General features: G+C 41.6%; 1 non-coding gene across 1 annotated transcript; it reads right to left on the bottom strand.

Annotated features, from left to right (window-relative positions):
- Positions 1-1,747: 1,747 nt before the first annotated feature.
- On the bottom strand, positions 1,748-1,820 carry TRNAE-UUC. The gene has a single exon. It is a non-coding gene; the product is annotated as a tRNA-Glu (tRNA).
- Positions 1,821-16,013: the final 14,193 nt, after the last annotated feature.

The following is a 16,013-nucleotide window of genomic DNA, read 5'->3' on the forward strand; positions in this document are numbered from 1 at the left end:
TACTCAAACCCATGTCCATTGAGTCTGTGATGCCATCCAACCATCTTATCCTCTGTCGTCCCCTTCTCCTTCCTCCTTCGATCATTCCCAGCATCAGGGTCCTTTCCAGTGAGTCAGTTCTTCCCATCAGGTGGCCAAAGTATTGGAGTTTCAGCTTCAACATCAGTCGGTTCCTCTGCCTTTTCTAAAACCAGCTTGAACATCTGGAAGTTCACGGTTAACATACTGTTGATGCCTGGCCTGGAGAATTTTGAGCATTACTTTACCAGCCTGTGAGATGAGTGCAATTGTGTGGTAGTTTGAACATTCTTTGACATTGTGTTTCTTTCGGATTGGAATGAAAACTGACCTTTTCCAGTCCCGTGGCCACTGCTGAGTTTTCCAAATTTGCTGGCATATGGAGTGCAGCACTTTCACAGCATCATCTTTTAGGATTTGAAATAGAGCAACTGGAATTCCATCACCTCCACTAGAATTATCTGTGGATATTTATTTAATTCTATTTCATAAATTAGATTTGATAGGGTTGATGACTGAGCAACTGAACAACAAAAACATCAAAGCATTGGTAGAATCTAATAATGTGCAATTCAATGTACATTTTTATATACTGTCTCTTGTTTTGAAAATCTTACTTTTCAGTGTAGAGATTGCATAAAGAAGATTCTCTCCAACATACACAAATTCAGTACTTGAAAATGAAGGTTGTGGGGGAGGAAAAAAATCTATTGTGTTTGTTTTAATGTTTTACCCCTTTGGAGATAATTCAAAAAGTGCTTTTATAAGTAATTTATAAACAGCATCTTTGAAAACTGAAATTCATTCATTTAATACTTATTGAAGGATTATTATGAGAAAGCATAAGGCTGAGCTTTGAAGGGGAACAATGATGCATATTATAGTTCAAGAAACTTATCTTTCAAGCTTTAAAATAGGTGATCTTAAATGACAATATAAAAGAATTAAGTGTCAATAAAAGACTTGAAATAAAAATGAGAGAATCATTGCATCTCAAAATTGAAGGGACGACTGCCTTGTGCTTCTAAAAACTGGATACGCATATCTTCATTGGATACACATATCTTCATTGGATACGCATATCTTCATGCCTAAATGTGAGTACATGGCAATATAGGGCTTCCCTGGTGACTCAGTGGTAAAGAATCTACCTGCCAGTGCAGGAGACACAGATTTGATCCCTGGGTCAGAAAGATCCCCTGGAGGAGGGCACGGCAACCCACTCTGGGATTCTTGCCTGGAGAATCCTCATGGACAGAGGAGCCTGGCGGGCTACAGTCCTTGGGATCACAAAGAGTCAGACACGACTGAATCAACTTACCATGCACGCATGGAGGGTAAGTCAACATCTGGCAGGCCCACAAGTAAATAGAGCATCGTGTTAACATTAGAGAAAAAACAGATTCCAAAGACATTTCAGCCCAACATGTGGCTGGTTTAAGATGCTCAGCATTCCTTATTTTACTTCTCTTTTATAGGAAAGTTTAATGGGAAAACACTTTGAGGAACAATGATTCCATGATTCTCTGTAGAAAATTCTTGGTAAAGCGTCCCATACAGTGGTCTCTTCACCTCTTATTTAATCCTAGTAACAGGATACCACTGCCCACTTAGTATGATGAAGTCAGAGGAAGAAAAGAATTCACAATCTATTGCTTCACAATAGACTGATTTCCTTTTTTTTTTTTTTTTCTTTTTTGGCCAAGTGATTTGGCTTGTGGGATCTTAGTTCCTTGAACAGGGATTGAACCTGGGACCTTGGCAGTGAAAGTGCCAAGTCCTAACCATTGGACTGCCAGGGAATTCCCTAGATTGAGTTCTCAATTAAGATTCTGATGAATGGATAGAATTTTAATAGAGTACAGAGCAGATGGACTTCCCTGATGGCCCAGTGGTTCTACCCTTCCAATGCAGAGAGCATGGGCTCAATCCCTGGTTGGGGAACTAGGATCTCACATGCCTTGTGGCCAAAAAAAGGGGGAAAAAAACGTACAGAGCAGAGAATTTCTGGAGGATAGTCTGAAATCTTGGGTCCTGGGTCTGTACCTTTCACTTATGAAGCACATGACATTGGGAAAGAATTCTTCACAAAGTCATTCCAAGGATCTGCTTAGCTTTACTGTGTGTGAAAGCTTAGTATCTGGAATACATGAATATGTTTGATAAAATTTCTCATCCTCTCTCCAAGTTGGCAGAAACAACATGAGCAAACACAGAGCTTTGACATGTGCTTCATATGTTTTAGCCACGATGATAGCTTATTCTGGTATGAGTGATGGCTTGTAAGAAAACAATGATGACAGATAAAAATGAAATGTCAAATTCAAGAGGAGACAGCAGCATTGATTCCAAAGAGATATTTTTATATGTGGAGGTGGAAGTATGTGAGGGTGTTTCAGTATAATGCCCCTGTTATCAAAATGTTTCTTAATTTGTGTGCCACATTAAACAGCAGTATCTCTCAAAGTTTGTCAACTGGAGGAAAAAAAATGTTCAAATCTATTTTTCTTAAGTAAATTTGGTGATATAATTATCTATGGTTGGTAAAAGGGTTTTTGTTTGTTAGGATTTGAGCTCAGTTAAAGAGTTAATTTTATTTTAAAGGAACATAGACTTTGAATAACAATTTTCTGGGCATGTTTAACTAACCTAATTGAGAAAACCATGGTGCTGTTTAATTGTAAATAAAGTGATGTAAGATTGGACCAATACTTGATGTGTACAAATTTAGTATGTAGGGTTTTTGTGCTTTTAAAAAACAAGTTCAGTTTTTCTCTTTAAAAAAAATGAGATGTCATTCATATTCATATAAGCTTCTTAAGAAATGCTTTCTAACAAATGGAGAGTTAAATAGCTTGCATAATGGCTGTAAGAATTATTTTAGAAGCCTGACTCATCCAGCATTAGAAAATAACCTTATTTCTCAGAAAGTTATAGTACCTGCTCACCTTTCTTCTATTAAAGGAGAAAAAAAAGTACATCTCTTATCATGACAGTAGCATTTTTCATTCCTGGAGATTTGGAGTTAGTGAGATTAACAAAAAATGGGGTTTCCTTCAGGTATTTTTAAAAGTTATCTTCCTTACTAACTACCCTCTTCCCTCACCAACTTCTCTTAAAAAGTCGGAAACCACAGGACTACCTGGCTAGGTTATTTTTAACGGAAACAACATGACTTGGAAATTGTGCCTCTGGTGGCTGAGTTGTCTTGGACATCTGGGCTTCACCACCAACTGGACTTTCATGAGAAACACAAGCTGGGGTTTCGTTATGGCCAGAAGTCCCCCTGGTAGTTCTCCAGGGCACGCATTCCTGTGTCTGAGAGATGAGATGCTCAGACAATGACTCCCTAGACCACTATTTTTGGACACCAGGTAGATTGTTCAATATGATACTTTGTTGTTTTTGAAAAGAGCCCAAAAAGGTTTCCGCGTGGGTTAAAGTGTGGTCTTGGAGTGCTTCAACTTCTGCATTTCCCAATTTTTGTTTTTCTCACTTTACTGCCAGCCATATTACTGAGTTTCTCTGGGGTATGAAAAAGTTGAGGGACATATACAGGAATTACTCACTCAGTCTCTGCTGTGCAGCTGCCCAGAACTTACTGAGGTTGAAAGAACACAGAAGCATTCATCAAAAGCCTGGGGCTGGCCAAAGGTCTAAAAAAAGTTATTTTTGATAGGAACATTAACTAAAGCTTCATTGATCACGCATATACAAGAAAGAGTGAAAAGTTAGGTTTTTGTAATCAAAGACAGGAAGACTTAAGTTCTGTCTCCATCATTTCTTAGTGAACTGTCTTTGTGGGTTGCCTGCTGCCATATGTTATACTTGCCCCATGTATAAAATGTGAATAAATAATAATAATAACTAACAATTTTTGTGCATTTTATGATAGGCTCTGTGTAAGCAAGTTGCACATATTATCTCATTTAAGTCGAAGAGGTAGAAACTATTATCCCAATTTTCAGATGTGAACATTGAGGGCCAAAGAGTTGAAATGCTTATCTTAAGACTGTGGAAAGTAATTTTTAAGAATAAGTTATTTACTGTTGACTGTATTGGGTCTTTGTTGCTGCAGTCTTTCTCTAGTTGCGGCAAGCAGGGGCTGCTCTCTGGTTGCGGCAAGCAGGGGCTGCTCTCTGGTTGCGGCAAGCAGGGGCTGCTCTCTGGTTGCGGTGAGAGGGCTTCTTGTTGCAGTGGCTTCTCGTTGTGGAGCACGGAGCACCAGCTGTAGGTGTGTGGGCTCAGTAGTTGTGGCTCCTGGACTCTAGAGCGTGGGCTCAATACTTGTGGCCCATGGGCTTAGTTACTTTGCAGCATGCGGGATCTTTCCGGACCAGGGATCAACCCGTGTCTCCTGCACTGGCAGGTGGATTCTTTACCACTGAGCCACCAGGAAAGCCCTCGTTAAAAGTAATTTAAATAAGAGGTTCTGCATGTGGTCTAGTGCATGGAAGGTATTCTATAAACAACAACTGTTTTGATAAAATAGTATCTTATAGAAGCTGAAAGTATTAAGAAGATCAGATACCTTAAAAACATAAACTATGATCATCAAAGTAATCTGCTCCCATGGTTCAAAGTTTTCTGATAGTAATAAAATGTGAGTAATAAAATACTTTTTTTAAGTAATAAAATGTGAGTAATTTTGAGGTTCTCATACTCTGAGAAAGTGTATAAAATTGCATATTCCAGTGTTTAATTCCTACAGATTTTGGAGTCATTCTGGAGTACAGCCCAGTACTCTGCTTTTTTGACAAATTCCCATTAATTCCAAGCAGGTGGTTAGTTTTCATTGCCTAGAGGACCTTCAAGGTCTTCCCCAGCTCTAAAATTCTATGATTGTGTGACTTTATGTACTTCTGAAACATTTGTGTGTATCTGTGTGTGTGTTTGCTTGCTTGCTTAATAGACAATTGAAATGCCAGGGGAAATGAGAAGTGCTTCAAATAACGTACAGGTCTTTCTTTCTCTTTGTGGGCATTTGGAAAACCAAATTCCATATTATTTGTATGCTCAGTGATGCCGTATAAAGGATGATGTGATTTCATTGACTGGTAGAGATAATTTTGATTAAAAATAGCTCTAAAATGAATAAGGGATAGGTCCTGAAGCAAGGATAGCAAATTAAATGTTACTTGTAGAATCGCTATTCTCTACTCTTTCTGACTACTCACCAACAGTCATTGGTATCAGATCATCCTCTCTTTAGGAAGTCCTGGCATCATATTGGCACATTCTTTCTCCTCAGTTCTCACCTTTTTTGAGGGTCTGTAGTGATCATTGCCTTATAATAGTCATTCCATCACTACTAATTAGATCACACTGCTTCTTGATTTAACTAATTTCAGGATCTTAGAAAGTTGAGAAGCATTTATTTGACATCAACAGCCCCAGATTCCTTAGTGTGTGAACCAGGTTTCCTCCTCCTTCAAGATCCCCTTGTTTTTCCTCTCCCCCAACCCATCCTCACGTGGACTAAATATACCATCAGGAGGTCTTCACTTTGTTACAGAAGGCAGGAATTATCAACTTGGCATAGTTAGAAAGTCACTCAGTGCACTCAGCACTTTGCTGACATTGAACATGGTTCTGCTACTCAAATGTCCTGGTTACTGGTTGCTTTATTTCATTATTTCATTATTTTTAATTTTTATTTTTTGGTTGTGCCAAATGGCATGTGAGATCTTAGTTCCCAGACCAGGGATTGAACCCACATCCCCTGCATTGCCAAGTGGATTCTTAACCACTGGATCACCAGGGAAGTCCCTGTCCTGGTTACTTTAGACCTCCATCCACAGGTTCCTTACAGGAGGTACTGCTACAGCATAAAAAGAAGTAGAAGTTGCTTCTATTAGTCATTTATGTCCCATACGATCACCTTAAAACCTGATGATGGCAGACACAAAAGACCACAGAGTGTATGATTCCATTCTGGATATTATATGAAATATCCAGAATAGATAAATCCAGGGAGGCAGTAAACAGATTGGTGGTTACTCAGGTGCTTGAGGCAGCGGGGAATAGTCATGAATACTTAATGGTTTAGGATTTTCTTTTTGGGGTGATAAAAACTTTTTGGAAGTAGATAGAGGTGGTAGTTGAACAACAATGTATGCACTAAATGTCACTGAATTGTATATTTTTAAATTAATAACTTATGGCTATGCTGGGTCTTCATTGCTGCTCTCGGGCTTTCCTAACTAGGGAGAACGGAGGATACTACTCTCTGCTTGTGATGTGTGGGCTTCTCACTGCAGTGGCATTTCTTGTTGTGGAGCACAGGCTCTAGAGTGCGGATTCAGTAGTTGTAGGGAAGGGCTTAGTGGCATATGGAATCTTCCTAGACCAGGGATTGAACTCATGTTATCCTGCTTTGGCAGACAGATTCTTACCCACTGGACCACCAGGGAAGTCTGAATTGTATACTTTATTTTTATTTATGTGAATTAACCTCATGCGAAGATTTGACTCATTGGAAAAGACTCTGATGCTGGGAGGGATTGGGGGCAGGAGGAAAAGGAGACGACAGAGGGTGAGATGGCTGGATGGCATCACCGACTCGATGGACGTGAGTTTGAGTGCTTAATGGTTTAGGATTTTCTTTTTGGGGTGATAAAAACTTTTTGGAAGTAGGTAGAGGTGTAGTTGAGCAACAATATATGCACGCCCACCAACTCCGGGAGATGGTGATGGACAGGGAGGCCTGGCATGCTTCGATTCAAGGGGTTGCAAAGAGTCGGACACGACTGAGCAACTGAACTGAACTGAACACCTAAACAACAAATTTTAAAATCCTGATTAATTCGGAGAAACTTCAAGGATCTGAAGAGCTGGAGAAAACATGGGAGTGATGGGTATCTCTCAGCTGTCAGTATGTGTAAACAGAGGAGAAAGCCCATAACTTTCAAAGGTGATACATTCCCTGGATCAGAGGAGAGTAAAGAACAGGAGTGGGAAATTCAGGTGCACAGAATGGGTACTTACAGGGAATCGAAGGCTGTGAGCCAGGCTGTACAATAGTATGCATCTCTCTGCCCTGAACAAGAGAAAACAGTCGGTGGTATAAATGAAAGCTCTGCTTTATCTTTGATCAAAAATCAAACCTGGAAAGAGAACAAGAAAACACGTGCTATGGCAGGAGGTGAAAGTAGAAACAAGTTGAGTAACCCACATGACTCATCTGCTTGGTGAAGTCAGGATTGGCAGCCATGAGGGCAAGCTGCAGAGTTTGTGCTCAGAATCACTTTCTCTATTGCCCAAAGAAACCATGATTAAAACTGTTGACTAATCAGCCAACAAACTGGTACTCCATCCTTCTGATAAGAGGAAAAGTATGGCCATCTTGGGCTTTTCTCACTTTCTTCCTTCTAACCAGGCTCATGGTTCACAACCCCTGGCTGTCCCCACAGAATTCCAGAGTGGCGCAGTTCCTGGGTGGTTCATGTGGTGTGTGACACCAAGGGCTGTCTAGATTCGCTCACAAACCTTCTTCAGCAACCAAGGAAATTACTTGTAATTTCTAAACAAGATGTTTCTGAGTTTTCCTTTTGCAACTGAGTGAACATTAATATTAACCTAAGGTTTAGAACTTAGTTCAGGCATGGTTCTGCCATACTTTATCCAGTAAGTAGATGGGTCCCTTCACTTTTATAAACCTTGTTCCCTATCTGAAAAAGAAGAATAATGATCCCTCTGCTGTCCATCTCAAAGGGTAACGCTCAAAATGAAACAATGTTTGTTCAGACAAACAAACACACCCACCCCTAGCCAAGCAGTAGGCTCCATCAGTAAGTGGACTTCTTCCCAAAAGTTCAGCACAGGGAGCCCAGGGCCAGGACATCTCCCAAGGGTGTTGGTCAAACTGTACAAATTTTTGGCCAGGGAACCAACTCCATCTTCAGCCAAGTTGTGCTGAAGAGGCTGTTCATGACTTGCCCCAGCCAGCCGAAGCTTTCCCTTTCTTTTGTGGATGGTCGGGAAGATAAAACTTCCTGGCTGAATAGACAAGACAGCTGTGGTTACGGGGGTTATGCTGCATGACGCACATGTCCAGGAACAACCCCCAAACTGCACACCTGCCCACACTGCAGGTGTGCACTGCATGGGCACAATCATGGCAAGGGCTGCATCCCCAAGGCCAGAGGTGAGATCATTATTTTTGCCCATTTGGCTCTGGACTCCCTCAGGGGCTGTGGCCCTGTCCTGCCCTCTGGTGCTTGGAAGGGTTGCAAGGTGTCTAGTTGTCCAGTGCTTGGGAATGTCACACAGCCCTGCCCATCCTACCTGCACTCCAATCCTGCAAGTTTGAGCATCAGAGGCTGACCCGCCAGCTGCTACTGCAAAAAGACCCTGCTCTGCCCAAAAGATTTTGGATGCTGAAAAAATCAAATTTAAGTTAGGAAGGTCAAACTGTAGAGAAACTAGCATTGGTGGCATTGTACACCCTTGGCAAGTTTCCATACCTCTCCAGGCAAAGCCTACTCCATCAGGGTCATTTCACTTTGGCCTTCCCTGGTGGCTGAGATAGTAAAGAATCCACCTGCCATGCAGGAGATGCGGGTTTGGTCATTGGGTCAGGAAGATCTCCTAGAGGAGGGCAAGGCAACCCACTCCAGTATTCTTGCCTGGAGAATCCCATGGACAGAGGGGCCTGGTGAGCTACAGTCCATGTCGTCACAGAGTCAAACACAACTGAGCCACTAACACACCTGTATACACACACACACCTCAGTTTGTCACAAGGGAAAGAAGAAAGTCAACCTATTCAAGGAGAGTTAGGGAGAAGCCAAATGGCTTAACTAGGAAAAAAGTCCCTTACTTTTATTAAATACACTATAGTCTTACAGGGGAAAAACCTTTGAATATATTACCTTGTTAATCCTCAGAAACACTCCTAAGGCAGATGTATTGTGACCAATTTACAGTTATAACTGGTGATTACCTTAGGATCACACAAGGTGAGTGTGACATCAGGACTTGCCCAGAAACAAGTATCAATTCTTATATGCCATTCAAACAAATAGGATGATACAAATACACATTTTATTATACCTAGAACCACACTGATTTAGATTTTAGATGCTCTGTGTTTGGATGGTATAGTTTTTTAGTTTGTTACATGGCAAGAGGGAAATTATAATTTTTTGTGTGTGATTTTATTTATTTGCCTGTTTTTTGGCTCCGCTGGGTCTTCGTTACTGCTTGGGCGTTTCTCTAGTGAGGCCAGTAGGGTCTTCTCTCCAGTTGCATTTGTGGGGTCCTAGGGCATGCGGGCTTCAGTAGTTGCAGCAAGTGGGCCCGTAGTTGCGGCTCGTGGGCTCTGGAGCACAGGCTCAGTAGTTGTAGGGCACTGCTTAGTTCCTCCGAGGCATGTGGGATCTTCCTGTATCAGGGAACCCACGTCTCCTACATTGGCAGGTGATTCTTTACTACTGAGCCATCAGGGAAGCACAGAAATTATTCTTGTCTGTTCATTAGAACAAGATTCCTATGAACTGTAAATTACAGTTTTATAGGAATCACAGTATGTGATTTAATTATGAGTTATTGTACTTACAGTTAATCAATTTATTGCACAAAGACTGGTCTTTTGATCTCAGGTAGCTAATGGCACAGAAAAGAGCATAGTTGTTTAACTCTATCAGATTTTAGCTCACCTTCCAATAAATAATAGGTTTCTCTCAATAACCATTTAAGGAGCTGCCATACATATATATATATTTTTTTTGCCATACATATTTAATATGAGCATTTTTGAAGTAATTTTTATTTTTAGCACTTTGGTTTTAGTGTTCATATTACACATTTTCATAGGCTTATTTGTATGTAGATTATTTTATTTTCCTTTCCCCCTCTGAATTTAACCCATTTTCAAGAATGGTGTTTCTGTACAGTTCTCACTACCCTTCATTGTAGCTCTTGTGTTTGATCTTTTGGGAAAGGACAAAATATTGGGAAAACATACAATGACAGGCTTGATACCTCCATGCCCACCAATCCCATTTTCCTTTAAAATATTTACCTGTACCTGCTCAAAGCCTATCACTATTTTTTTTTTAATTTAAGAAAATTTCTTTTTTGGATGGATTGGGTCTCCGTTGCTGTGCACGGGCTGTCCCTCGTTGCAGCGAGTGGGGTCTACTCTCTAGTCATGCTCAGGCTTCTCATTGTGGTGGCTTCTCCCGTTGAAGAGCATGAGTTTTAGGTGCACCGACTCAGTGGATGCAGCGCACGGGCTTAGATGCTCCACGGCATGTGGGATTTTTCCTGATCAGGGATCGAACCTGTGTCCTCTACATTGGCAGGCGGATTCTCAGCCACTCAATCACCAGGGAAGTCCTCTATTACTTTTTATAACAGTTAGGGGAGGAGGTGAATCTCACGCACATTTATGAGATCATCCCGAGTTCAGCCCTTACGGATCGGTACAGAACTATGGTAATGTACTCCCAAAAGCTCCGCAGTATAGATTTATGGCTGGGTAAACACACAGCAGAAAGGAAAAGAGTGAATGAGAAGAAAGCCGGAGACAGAGAAACGAGCTTAGAACCTGTGGGTTAAGAAAAAGCTAGAATCTTACTGAAAGTGATTGGACAAATTGAAAGAGAAAAAAAAAACCCCGTTATCAGTTATTTTTAAAACCATTGAAGGTTTGAGGTGAAGCGAAGCTCATTTTGTCAACAGGAAGCTATGGTACAGGCTCTACGTTTCTATTTATATAAACAACATTTGCTTTTCCATCTTAGGTTCTGCCCAGAAGTTATCGTCTGACCGCCACTTCTGGCTTTGGTTGACTGGTTTTTAGAAAAAAAAACAAACTGTGACCACCTGTTTCTCTCTCTACCACAGAGAAAGTCAAGTCACTTTCGCTAGTGCTTGGTTAGTGAAAAGTGCTAAGACACACAAGGATTTCAATTTTTATTAGAATGTTGTATTTTTTAATTAATTAATTTATTTTTGGCTCTTCTGGGTCTTTGTTGCTGCACGGGCTTTTCTCTGGTTGCAGTGAATGGAAGCGACTCTCTCGTTGCACTGCATGGGCTTCTCATTTTGGTGGCTTCTCGTTGCAGAGTAAGTGCTCAAGAGTACAGTCTGAAGAGTACAGTCTGAGTAGCTGTGGTACACAGGCTTAGTGACCTCGTGGCATGTGGGATCTTCCCAGATCAGAGATTGAACTCATATCTCCTACACTGGCAGGCGGATTCTTTACCACTGAGCCACTAGGGAATCCCTGGAGTGTTGTGTTTTTAACCAAATCTTTGTCTGCCAGAGTTTGCCTCCCCAGTGTTCACTCTACCCTGTAAGGTTCCAGATGGGTTGGTGTGGAACTCAGATCCTCCACCACACTTCTCCCAGACAGATTTGTGAATTTCCACCTTCTAGCCTCTGGGCTCCCCTTCTCTGGTGTCAATCTCTTGACACTCTGCCATCCCCTACTCCCCCTTCTCTGGTACTCTTCCAACTTCTCTTTCTATTCAGCTGTGTTCCAACTCCTTTCAGTGTGTTCCAGCTGCTTCTGTACAGAAGGAAGCAAAGTTGCTTGCACCTTCTGATCAGGTGTAAACATCAACTTTCGCCACGAGCGCCAGGCATTGTGGAGGGGGAGGAGTTTGTGGCTGGTAACACATACTGCTTGGGGACATCAAAAGAAAGGTCCAGAAGTGGGGAGACAGCTTTTTGCACCATGAGTCAAATGAATACTCAGAGAAAGTGTGCAAGGAGCTCTTTTTAGCGAGTAGAGTGCACATTTAAATCTCCAGAACTTCTTCATTCAAAGAAGAAAGAGAATTTATTTCAGTCACATGCATGAAATGATGGGGGAAAGTTAGGTTCAGAACAATTTTGGAAAAGAAGACAAGAAGAAAACATGTTTTTTTGTTTTTTTTTAGATGAGGTGTACAGGCAGCTGAGTCTGTCTGTTCAAGGTGCCAGGAAGAGATAATCATCACTGCCTAATGATACTTTTGCAGGCATGCTCAGTCATTTCCAACTCTTTGCAACACCATGGACTGTAGCCTGCCATGCTCCTCTTGTCGATGGAATTTTTCAGGCAAGAATATTGGAGTGGGTTGCCATTTCCTTCTCCAGGGGATCTTTCCTACCCAGGGATTGAACCCCTGTCTCCTGCATTGGCAGGCAGATTTTTTGCCACTGAACCACCTGGGAAGCCCAATGTTACTTTTACCAAATCTTTTATTTCCAACACTAAATATTCACTGTTTCAGTTCAAAATTTTTTTTCTTTTCGGCCATGCGGCAAGGCTTGCAGGATCTTAGTTGTCCACCAGGGATTGAACCCCGGGCCTTGGCAGTGGAAGTGGACCCCCAAGAATTCCCTCAAATAACTTTTTTTCATCAGAATAGAAGTTCCTTGCTTAAGAAGGTTGTCATTTGTGTTCACCTTGAAAAGAATAATATTAATACCATTAAGAGTAAAATGTTTTCAAATCTTTTTCTGGGGTGGACCAAGGAGGAAAACTAGAATACCAGGGACCTGAAATGGGCTGAGAGTAAACAGCAACAAAAAGGAAGTGAATGACATTTTAAACTTTTTATTGTGTTTTGGAGTATAGCCAATTAACAATGTTGTGATAGTTTTAGGTGTTTAGCAAAGGGACTCAACCGTACATATACTGCTAAGTCACTTCAGTCGTGTCCGACTCTGTGTGATCCCACAGATGGCAGCCACCAGGCTCCCCCATCCCTGGGATTCTCCAGGCAAGAACAGTGGAGTGGGTTGCCATCTCCCTCTCCAATGCATGAAAATGAAAAGTGAAAGGGAAGTCACTCAGTCGTGTCCAACTCTTAGTGACCCCATGGACTACAGCCTACTAGGCTCCTCCGCCCATGGGATTTTCCAGGCAAAAGTACTGGAGTGGGGTGCCATTGCCTTCTCCGTACATATACATGTATCCATTCTCTCCTAAACTCCTCTCCCATCCAGGTGGCCAAATAACATTGAGCAGAGTTCCCTGTGCTGTAGAGTAGGTCCTTGTTGGTGATCCATTTTAAATATAGCAGTATATGTCCATCTATATGTATGATGTACATGTCCATCCCAAACGCCCTAACTATTTCTTTCCCCAATCCTTGCCCCTGGCAAGCACAGGTTTGTTCTCTGAGTCTGTTTCCATTTTGTAAGTTCATTTGTACCATTTCTTTTTGGATTCCACATATAAGGGATGTCATACCATATTGCTCCTCTCTCTGACTTACTTCACTTAGCATGGCCATCTCTAGGTCCATCCGTATCGCTGCAAATGGCACCGTCCTTTTTAATGGCTGAGTGATATTCCATTGTATATATGCACCACATCTTTGTCCATTCCTCTGTTGGATGGGCATTTAGGTCCTTCCATATCCTGGCTATTTTAAATAGTGCTGAAATGAACATTAGGATGCATATATCTTTTTGAATTATGGTTTTCCCTGGATTATGCCCAGTAGTACGATGGCTGGATCATATGGTAGTTCTATTTTTAGTTTTTTAAGGAACCTCCACACTGTCCTGGCTGTACCAAAAAGGTGGATGGAATTTTGTAAATGGGGAAGAGAGGACAGAGGGAAAGAAAACTGGAACCAAAACTAACCTCCCGAAACTGCCCTGGGACTGTTCTTAGAGCAAAGTTATGAGAGAAAACAAGCCTTTGTAAGGGGGAGGAAAGCGAGGATGAAAAGTGAGTTAGAAGCGTTGCTTTCCACTTGGAGAAGAAGACAAAAGCAGAGAACATCAGAATAGCGAGAAACGGCAAAGCACAGGAATTTGATGCAAAAGAAAAGGAAGGGTGAAACATGAAACTGCATCCCGTAAGACCAAAGGGGACAGAAAAGAAAGAACCTTCTGGAGAAGAGAGGAGTGGGCCACATCTGGGGGAGAGTAAACAAGTTTGTAATGTTGGGGAACCAGTGGTCAAGGAAGGAGGCAAAGATGGAGAAGAGCAGATCAAAGATATGTGAGCGATGCTGCTACTCAGCTTTCAAAGGGAGATAAAAGCCCAAGTTCAGGTCTTCTTTCTAAACATAGAAAAGAAAAATAGACCAAAGGAGATCACTGTCCTCTGAGAAGGAAGTTGGAAAAAGTTGTATTTTGAATGTCTAATTTGCAATATATACAATAATGGGATTGGGGTGCTTTCTGGTGGGAATGCCCCCTCTCAGTCAATGTGCAGTAAGGGTCAGTTTCATGAAGAGGCTCTTAAATGGTTCTCAGAAACGCGGTGCCTTCTGAAACCTCTCTCCTTTGGCTACAATATCCATGGACTCTGTCTGTATACAAGTACATCTGCTTTGAGGGACTGAGGCAAGGATTCCATGCTTCAAGGGTTTTTTCCTAGTATTTCTCTTTAATCAGTTATGCGAATCCTATTAAACTAAGCTGCTTCTTAACAGACTTTCCTGGTGACTCAGAATTCCCTGGTGGCTCAGATGGTAAAGTGTCTTGCATCTTGCTTACAATGCGGGAGACCTGGGTTTGATCCCTGGGTCGGGAAGATACTCTGGAGAAGGAAATGCTTCTTGACAGCAAGAATCTAGTCCTCATATTGGTAGTTTTTCTGCAAAATGGAAGGAATCCAACCCTTACCAAGTGGACTTCTGCCACAAAGAACTGTCTCAAAGTCCCCTCGTTTCTGTTTGAATTCCACTGGCTTTTTGGAAAGGTTCTGCGTTATCTCGATGAAAGCATCCATGATGTTTAATGTGTCACTCATAACATGGTTTTGTTCTATGACGTTGTGGACTGTTGTCCTAATATAGAGTATTTCTCTTCTTTTAAAGCAGACATGATAGTTGTGAATTAGACTGCATTTAGGCTTCAAGCAATATGAACAATGCATTTAAATCTCATCGTTGAATGAAAAGAAACCTCTGAATAAACATAAATTTCTTCCATATTAAAGATGGGGCAATTAAACCAGGGCTTAATATTGAGGGAAACTGACTGATCTGAGTTTACCTGGTTCCTGCCAGAGCCAGGATAAGAATTCAGGTTGTCTGAATATTGTGTTTCTTTTACTCTTCTCTGTAAACCATAGAGTATACTTTGTACTTGCCTATTAAAATTCAGGTCTGAATTCCCTTCTTTGGCCCCTAATCAGATTATTCCTGAATCCATCTGCATGATAATCTCTAGATTATGGTGATGAGGATAAAAGAAGTAGCAACAGCTCCAGGAACTTCAGAGCAATGATCTGATTTCAAGTTAAGCTGTCTGATTAACTTGTGGAGGTGGAGGTGGAGGTGGAGGTGCGCTAACCCCATTACCACTGCAAAGAATAACTACACAAGACTTTCTAGCTCTGCTTGGTGATTGAATAACTGACCGCATGAAAAACTGGATACCTTTATACCTGGTGTACTCCTCTCTCTAGCCTCAGCTTCTGAGCTTAGCAGAAGACAACACTTTGGGTCTTTATAGTAGGACTGAATAACTCTTGTTTCTGGAGTACTTTCTAGAACTACAAAATTACCATAATCCTTCTCATAAAGAGAGCATCTGAAGAAGGCTGAGCCCCAAAGAATTGATGCTTTCTAACTGTGGTGCTGGAGAAGACTGAGAGTCCCCTGGACTGCAAGGAGATCAAACCAGTCAATCCTAAAGGAAATCAACCCTGAATATTCAATTGGAAGGACTGATGCTGAAGCTGAAGCTCCAACACTTTGGCCACCTGATGCAAAGAGTCGACTCATTGGAAAAAAACCCTGTTGCTGGGAAGGATTGAAGGCAGGAGGAGAAGGGGACAACAGAGGATGAGATGGTTGGATGGCATCACTGACTTGATGGACATGAGTTTGAACAAACTCTAGGAGATAGTGAAGGACAGGGAAGCATGGTGTGCTGCAGTCCATGGGTGTAACTGAGTGACTGAACAACAGAAAGAGGACATACCAGGCAAAAGTTAGGACAGTCCAGCAAAATAGTAGGAATAAAGAGGACCACGTAAGTGAATGGGGAGTTAATCTAGGAAATGCTTGAATGTAAAATATTGACGTTCT

This window comes from Bos indicus x Bos taurus, chromosome 5 (genome assembly GCF_003369695.1).
Source record: "Bos indicus x Bos taurus breed Angus x Brahman F1 hybrid chromosome 5, Bos_hybrid_MaternalHap_v2.0, whole genome shotgun sequence".
NCBI lineage: Eukaryota > Metazoa > Chordata > Mammalia > Artiodactyla > Bovidae > Bos > Bos indicus x Bos taurus.